We start from the raw sequence: 9,792 nt of genomic DNA, 5'->3' as shown, positions 1-9,792 counted from the left end.
ATCAGCCATTTCATTTTTTTCCCCTCAGGTGCTTCCAATACAATCAGCAGATATTGGACGCAAATAAGAGGCCAGTAGTTGCATCTGTTTGGAATTCTTTGCAATTTTCTTGTAGACCTGATAGGAAATGCAGTATTCGGTAGTTAATATTTTCTGAGATATTCTTGAAATCGGTCACATGGAGAGAGGTATTAGAAATGTAGTACAACATGTATGGAGAATAGGGAGGAGTCTTGCAACTGACTGACAAATTGACAAGGGAGGAGTCTTGCTGATCACATCGCGTGTTCATGACAGCCTTGCATACCCTCCCGCCTCCAGTTGCAATGCATTATTTTTCTTTGTTCATATCCTCTTGTCTTTACCAAAAATTCTGCTGTGTCGAGATTGAAAGTAGCCCTCCATACCATGATTATGTGTAGTATGATGAGACTGATTAGACTTTAATAGACTATTCATGTATACCCATTGAGTTCGACTTCTTTCTCCAAGGTTCTAGCAAGGAAGAAGTTTTTTCTCACTCACCCCTTGAAATCCACTAACATTCTAATATTTCTCTCAAAATAGCAAAAGTGAAAAATCCATACAGTACTGTTAGCCTATGTACTTTCAGTGATCGTCGAAGTGAAAAGAAACATCATGTACTGTATGTATTTAAGTTCCATTATTGGTACTGATCAGGGAGTGCAGATGTTCAACACAGGCTAAATACAGTGAAAACATTTTTTTTTTTGTCTCTTTATGATGGAGTGCATCATCTACACTCCCTGATCAGTACCAATACGACCATAGTGTTGTGCATGGTATAATAGGGTTCGGGTACACCCCAAAGCACTTTGCCAATAATTTATGCAATCTTCAAGGTCGGCATGGATTTGTTCACAGACTGCAGTTATGTTCCTGGAGGTGTTTCTGTTACATACATTGTGTCAAGCTTCCGAAGCGTTGAGTTGCAATTCACAATCAACAAGTTTATTAGTTTGTTTTACAATACTAAGAATTATTTCTGAATACAGTAGAAAGACGGCAATTCTTGAAAGTAGGCCAAGAATTACATGTGACTGAAAATTAATTGTTGAATGCAATTTTTTTCTCCAAAATGAGTTGTGTGCCATTTCCTGCATATACAAACTTTACTGTGTGTATAGGAGAGAATTTCATTTACGTCTTCGTGTACAGGCCAGTGACTCCCAGGTATCTTGCATTTAACTCAGTATGGTGTCGTATAGCAAAATATGGCAATATTTAAAGGGGAAATCCAGTCCAAATACAAGTTAGTCTGATAAGAAAGAGTAAAATATTAAGAGTTCGCCGGTAAAATTTTGATCGAAATCGGATGTAAAATAAGGAAGTTATGACATTTTGAAGTTTCGCTAATTTTTGAGGAAACAGTTCTTGAATGGTTGATATGAATATGCAAATGGTAACGCGGGCATGTCATTCCCTCACAACTTACTTAATTTCAAGTTTTTAGTTCAAACGCAATTATTCCCGAGGCTCAAGTCCTGATATATCTAACTGATCACTTTTCTGAAGTTATTCGACCAGCAATACCATGTTTCACATTTCATTAACATAAACATTGAATTTCATCATTTTTTTGTACACGATCAATGGAAAATTGTGAGGTTATGGCATGGTCAACTCACTTATTTGCATATTCATATCCACTTTTAACTGCTTTGCAGAAATTAGCAAAACTTCAAAATTGTATAACTTCCTTATTTTTCATCCGATTTCATTCAAATTTTTACCGTTAAACTTGTAAGATTTTACTCTTTTTTATCAGACTATCTTATTAATTGGACTCTATTTTCCCTTTAAAGGATTTTAACTTATTATTCATCAGATATTGCCTAAGCTTTGACTGATGTTTTGATAACTTGCATTCAGAGAATTGCCTTCGACTCTTATAGCCAAAATGTTTGTGAAAGCTAACCCAGGTCTTCCCTGGTGTTATGCGATGTAAGTGTGCTGATGATTTGGTACATACTGGGACAATTCTTATAATGTTATGCGTTTATCTCATTCCATGCAAAAAAAAAAAGTGGAAACAATCCACTTTACATTAGTAAATACATGGGAATTAACATGCATGATGATATGTCTCATTTAAACACGTATAAATTAGCATGTATGAATGTATGATGTGTAAACATGTCTCATATAAACACGTGGAAATTACCATGTATGATGTGTAAACATGTCTCATATAAACACTCAGCATGTATAAGGTGTAAACATGTATTATATAAACACTGAGAAATTGCGATGTTTAATATGTAAACATGTCACATGTTTAGTGTATGCAATTTTGTGATCGATCTAAAAATCAGACATGTGTTCTGAGAATAAACACTAAAATGGCAAATAAACATGTCGCAGTGTTTTTAATCTGTCACAGCGAATAAACATGTCGCAGTGTTTACATTGTAAACAGTGCGTCATGTTTATTTTGTTTTTCAGTGTTTAGATCTTAAACATTGTGGGTGATTATGTGACTGTGCGGTGTTTAGTATTTAAACACTGTGAGTGATTATGGTGTAAACGTTTGGTGTTTAGGCTGTAAACAGAGCAGGTGTTTAGTTTTTAAACATCAGAACCGTTTAAAACATAAACATGTGTGTGTGATAAACACCTAGGGTGTGCTGAAAATAAACACAGCATGTGTTTAGTTCCTAAACATGTTTAATATATAAACGCGTCGCAGTGTTTTTAAACTGTCACAGAAAAGTGTTTAGTTAGGTGTTTAGAAACTAAACAAATTTTTTACAGTGTAGTCATTGCCGTTCACCCTAGTGAACATTTGTGAAATCATGTTATCACGATGATTGTAACTCTTGCAGAGCTTTGCTCAGAATTGTTATTCTCATTACAACATTATAAATTAATAATTTGCTGCACATATAGGCACCTAATATATACATATATAAACATAGGCCTTATGACAGCGAAATCTTACATGTATTTCCATGGTATACATATTTTGCATACTTTCGCATACTAAGATAAACATTGATTACCTTTTTTTCCGTTAATTATTGTATCCATTTTGTTGATTGTTATACTTTTTATAGTAATTTGTTTGTTTATATTTTTTATTTTGATTGTACAGCACATTGAGAAGCATGTGCTCATTATGCGCTTTATAAATGTATTATTATTATTATTATTATTATTATTATTATTATTATTATTATCATTATTATCATTATTATCATTTAATATCATCATCATTATTATTTCTTCACACTGAACGAAAGTGAGTTTGGAATACAGCATAAAAGCCAAATGTTTATAATGCTACTTCAAAATATTATTGCAAACAAGAGAACCATTTTTAAAGTTAGAGTACCACCTTTACAGTCATGCAAAAATGTATTATATACACCGTCACTAATACAGTGTGGAAGATGAGTGACGTGAAGGTAGTCATGAAAAAAAAATATATAAATCAGTACATTCAATTCTCAATGCACTCCTATTGTAAGGGAGAACCAAGCTAATACAGTGCACTGCGTATAGATTCCCCAGGAAAGAAAATGATAATTAAGAGACGCAAAATAGAGAAACTTTGAGGAGGTGAGATGTACAGTGTAGTTTCAGACACACTCGCACAGATTAAAGTACGAGTATGACGTTTATTCACATATGATTAAAGACATAAGTATGCATTATTCAACGATACTGCTGTGCAGGAAGACTTTAAGACACACTTACACATTTATGAACACCTAGAGAGACGAGCTTAATGGTGATATTCTCTTTAACAATAGAAAACTGAGCAGGGATCCAGAGGAGTGACTAGCCAAGGCTTTTTAAAGATCGAAGCAGCTAGCTAAGTACGTCGAAACAGTCTCCCTACTACAATGTAAAAATCTCTACGCCGTCAGCTCAGTCTGAATCATTTATGAGTGTTTGTTATACCACCACCTGATGCACAAGCAACATGAATGCTCGCCGATATTATTTTTGTTTGTGTAGAGTTGTGATCTGATGTCAAAGTAGAGACGGAGAAGAAAGACTTTAGTTTCCTTTTTAACCGGTCAGACGTACCCAGGCATATGTGTTTAGTAGCAGTGACGCCGTCTTTGAACATTCTAGCACTGGTCACAGATTAGCACAAATAGTAGAAACTGTTAGTCTTCTTGATTAAACATGAAAATGTGATTTTTCTCGAGTTCACTGTCTATATTTTTAGTGTGTATAAGCTGCTGTTATCTACACTTCAGAAAGAAGCAGAACTGTGGCACATTTTGGGTCCGATATTGAAAGAATAGATATCATGGCATCTCCATGTAGAGACAGTTCTAAAAAGTTCCTCGTAGACAATGACTTAAAGGGAAACAGATAGGCCTATACAGACTTCAAGGGAGCACTGCTGCATGGACCGGCGCTTGTGCATCCGCTATGTACCGCACTTTCGAATAAAACTGATTCGTAACGCTAGGCATTTCGAAATTTAAAAAGAAATAATGTCAATTTCAGGTCATTTCGTGACTCAGCTGTCGTTCCTAGCTGGTTTCCGGGGCTCGTTCCGCCTACTACATACGGATCTTTCAAAGACAAAGTTTAGTGGCTAGCAAGACGCTGAGACTTGCGGATAAGCACCTGTAAAGGCATCAGTCTGATAGCAGTCAGCGAATTGCAGCGTAGGTTTACAGGGTAAGACTACATCTATATCTACTTTAGATCGGCATGATTAGTGCAGTCTAACGGGGAAGTAGAAGACTACCATACTTCCGCTACGTGGATCATGAACGACCATTGAGCCGGTACAACGCAGAGCGCACAGAACATAACAGGCGATCTATTTTTATTGACAGTTAACTAGGGTGTAAGTTTACATCGTCCATCTTAGTAATGAAAATGGCGGCAATCGGCATACCACGAAACATCTCCTTTTTGAATGCCGGGCCCGAGACGTAACTCAATTATAATTTCATACAATTTTCTGGAAAAAAACTTTTTCTGTATGCTGGAATGAGCCTCTTATCAGCGTTCACAGAAAACCTTGCAGAATTTCCCTATTTTGATATACATTGTAACTTAAAAAAACAACAAGAAGAAGATACCCCTATTCCGGGGGAGGGTTGAGGTATATCATTAAACATGAATGGTTGTAAGAGCGTTGATCGTTACTAAGGCATTTTCCCCAGAGTAACTTTATTATCTTTCTACAACCGTTGTGAGGTTGTGGGGCGATTACGTAATCTATTTTTGCTTGTAAAAATGACTAAAATCATTTTTGACTGTCATGACACTTAAAAATAACACAGATTTCTTGAACATTATATCCGATTCTGATAGAAATGTTCTAATAGAAGTGTTCTTTTTCTTACTTATTTATTATGTCCGTTGTATGAATGTGATCTTGAACATGTAATGGTGTTTCTCTTTCATTTTCCGTGCTATTGGGTTTCCCGTTATTTGATTTTGGTGATATTATTCATTCCGTTCCCCTTTACTTGCAACGGATAAAAACAATAATCGGCGAGGGAGTCTTCTATGCCCATGTTCATTCCATGAACCACAAATACAATACAGAGCAATGTTTGCAATCGAATATCGACTACCACAGCATTGTATAGCGCACGTACACAACAGTGCATCGTACCAAGAGGTCTTGAAGTACAAAAGAGGCGGGGGGGGGGGGGAGGCACGTATAGATACCTCTATGAAGCTCCCAGAACAAGAGAAGACAGTTATTATTATGTGTCCGTCGAACGTTCTCGCCCGGGTAATTGGGCACGCCCTATCTCACGCCATGCCCCAATGGAATATGGCTTGTCCAAAAAGCCCGCCGCCGTCGTTCATCGCATTGGCTGGAGCAGGGTCCGTGTTTTCCGGCTGTGCGCCTCACCAGCCCGCCAGTCTCCATTCATCACTCTTTATGTGCGAGTTTCTGAAAGGGTTCAAGCTATGAATGCCCTTGTCTCCCCAGTATCACGCTCCCCCGGCCCCCTCCTCATCTTTCAAGAGGAAAGGCATGTTCCTTGCTTTTGATTTTGTTGGCCAAATAGAATTCCACATTCGTCCACACACGATTTGTGGCTTTGATAGTCAGGCTTCTGACAGCACTGCACACTCCTGCTTTAATTTTCAGTAACAACCAACCATTTAAAAAAAACAACACAACAAAGAAAAAACAGCAAACTGAATGAATGCAACGAGCCCTTTTGATTCTCTACAAGGGGTATAAACGAATAAGTAGTATTTATAGGCGCTGCTTCCCTATGATATTTCACCGCAGCTCATCTAGTGACATTGTACAGCATAAAAATTGTTTTAGTGATCACGCTTAAAAATCATCGTATTCTTTGACATTTACTTACACACACACACACACACTTATTTTAATTGGAGAACATTCCCAGAATGTTTTTGCCAATGAGAGTATTAATCAATCCATAGTCACATAATTATGTTTATCCAATCGCTCACTAGTAATATTTCACCCACTGATATTAATAAATTGCTGCCTTCAAGAATAGCAAGTCAAGATAGGGCTAAAACACGATGCACCCCATTTTTCACAGGTGCCTTGTGTAATCTCTGCGTATTTAAATCACGATATTCCCTTGAAAATTTAGTTGAGGATACAACTAAGCTTGATATAAATGCAGCTGATGCGTGAAGTCACGGACGCCATCGAACGTTATACCGGAAAATTTGATGTAATATAAAAGCCAGCAGAGTGCCAGACATGGATGGGGACCCATGGGGCGCCACAGGGTAGACCTCATGTCACTGTCCGCGCCCGATGCCCTTGGTGTGTTGTCACGAGAGCCATAGGAATGTATCATACTTATACTGTACATAAATCAAATCAATTCAAATCAAATCAAATCAGATGTACATTTTGATACGGCTATCTTCTTATACAGTGCCCAATGTCAAGAACGTATGATTATAATAATTGTAATAATAATCATCATCATCTTCATCATCATCATCATACACACATCTTCCTCTGAAATATATATATATAATACATAGATATATGTATATATACATATATATATGTATATATATATACATAAATATATGTATATATACATATATATATATATATATATATATATACATGGATTTTCACTTCTCTGCAGATTTTCTTTCGTTGCCTAGATGTATGACCAACGAAAGGAAATCAGCCGATATATCAGCATATGTATATGCATATATATATACATATATATATATATATATATATGTACATATATATATACATATATAAACATATATATATATATATATATATATATATATATACATATATATATATATAACTTTATCCTTGGGTATGTTCATTTGTTCACATGCAATCCCATGTGTGTTACTGTAAGGTTTTGTTGGGAATCATTTATTCTCTCCTGGGACAGTGTCTGCGTATTGAAAAGGTCCCAAATAGATCCCACCGGGAATCTAACTCCAAAATTTTAATTATAACAGTAATAATCGCGTCCTTCTGAGAACCTCGAACGGCACCACCGTCTAATCACGTACTTCGATTCCCGTGGAATATCGTCATAAATTCGTATCGTCTTCTGAAACGTTAGTACATCGCTTGTCATCTCCGCTCCTTTGAGTCTGTGAAATTACGGGCATTGCATTCGCGGTCACTCCGACAACCTCATTTCTCGGCGCGAAGCATATAGTTCACGTCTGTGTATCGCCTCGCCCGCTCCAATGGCAATATTGGCACAAACACACTCCAGATAGCAGATCGGTGGCCGATTCCCGGATGCGATTGCATCCTGCTGGGTCTGTTTAGGCGCACAACCGTCCAAAGATTGCCAACATATTCGCGGATCAGATTTCAAAGTCAATTTTGGAGGAATCCTTGAGTCTCTAATGAAGGCGCCGTGATAGACTTGCTGGAATTGGAGTTTCTTGATTTGAAAATTTCTCCCCCTCCCCCACCCTCACTTTTTTTTTGAGGGGGGATTGGTGCCACTAGTGTCTTTTTATTTAGAAGAGAAAGTAAGAATATGAAGTAAAATTGTGAAATATGATTAGTTGAATAGTTTAGACCGTTCGTGCGTTACATTGCAAACTGTACAGGTTGTCCCCACTCTGCACACGTGTAAAAATTTGATGGCGAAAGTCAGTTTCTACGCGTTTCTTTCCTTTTTAGTCATCAAGAAAGAAATATTTCATACCCATTGCTTTCACGAAACTCTCCTAAGTAATCTTCAATCTCACCAAAACCGTAATACAGAACAAAATCGTGTGTAATCGACAATGGTTCCTTCGGAAGCCTGCGCATGCTACACGTGATTCGTCACTTCTGAATGTAAGTGGTGACGGTGTCAATCACAAATCTTGATTAAAACTTTGTGAGAGAAATAAAAACCAATACAGCAAGAGAGCAACCGTTCAGACTCAAACATTTTATTACATGTGTTTTTGGATCAAAATTTCTAGGCCGCATGGTGGTATATATGCACCAGTTTCTCTTACAATTTGAACCAAAATTGTTTTGAAAAAAACATGAGCGACTTACGGTTATTAAATAAAAGTTTAATTTACAGCAATGTGAAGCAGTGTCGTTATGACAATTTAAAGGAGCTATGGTACATAGAGCATTATCTAAACCAAGAAATGCAATCAGCAGGGGGAAAAACGGGAAAAGAGGAATGAAGAATGTAGCGAAAAACTGCTGATGGGCCCTTTCGCTCTCTTTAGATAGTTATCAAGGTTAACGAAGCTACTACTCCTTGTAAGTATAATAGAGAGAAAAGTTGGAAGAAGTGGGACGCGCCTCTCGGGCTGGCTCCGTTTGAACCATGCGGGAGTTCTTTCCGTCTTTGATCGCGAGCCGCGGGAAAGGGCTGATCTACCTACCTATACGGCGTCAATTACTCGAAGAGAGCTTGCTCAACCAATCAACCTGAACTTTGCCTCTTTTATTCTTTTTTTTTTCGAGCCTTGATGATGCAATCACCTGATTTCCTCATGTTCCCGACCAGACTTTGACAAGGAATGATTAGGGGTGGGCGCTAATGTGAATGGATCTATCGATCAAGCGCGGTCATGCACACACACACACACACACACACACACACACACACACACACACACACACACACACACACACACACACACACACACACACACACACAAAAGGCAGAAACAAAAAAGAAAAAGTGCAATATACATTTGTCGATGAGTTCCACTCCAATATTTATTTTGGAACCTTTTTTTTTTCTCTGTCAAAGAAGTTAGTCATACGATGAAAATCTGGATGGCTATAAGAGCTATAGCAAAGAAAAACAAACAGACATACACATACACATGCATAAACACAAATATATATCTATCTGTCTATCTATCTATCTACTTATCTATAGATAGATAGATAGATAGACAGACAGATAGATAGATAGATAGATAGATAGATAGATAGATATAGATAGGTAGATATAGATAGATAGATGGACAAATAGATAGATATATAAATAGATAGATAGATGAGAGGAGGAGAGTCATTTAAAACTGTAATAAGGCATGGTAAATATGCGCGACATGTTAAAGGATACTTCTAATCCGTTCTTCCTCCAGTATACCAGGCTGATTAGGGGGATATGTCCGCTGTATAGGTGGAATCTTTCCAAACGTGCCGCAGTATGGGTAACTGCCTCTGGGGCATTTGAAGACACGTTGAATTGTTGGAAAACATTTCACCGACAACAAAACGAGACACAAATTTGTCACAGTGCATTCGAAATGTCATATAGATGAGAAAAAATGTTATGTTGCTTTTGTTAGATTGATGTGGACATGACTTCT

This window comes from Diadema antillarum, unplaced genomic scaffold (assembly GCF_040938485.1).
Source record: "Diadema antillarum isolate AM-2024a unplaced genomic scaffold, OU_Dant_1.0 seq00000693_RagTag, whole genome shotgun sequence".
Taxonomy (NCBI): domain Eukaryota; kingdom Metazoa; phylum Echinodermata; class Echinoidea; order Diadematoida; family Diadematidae; genus Diadema; species Diadema antillarum.
This window is presented reverse-complemented; position numbering follows the sequence as displayed.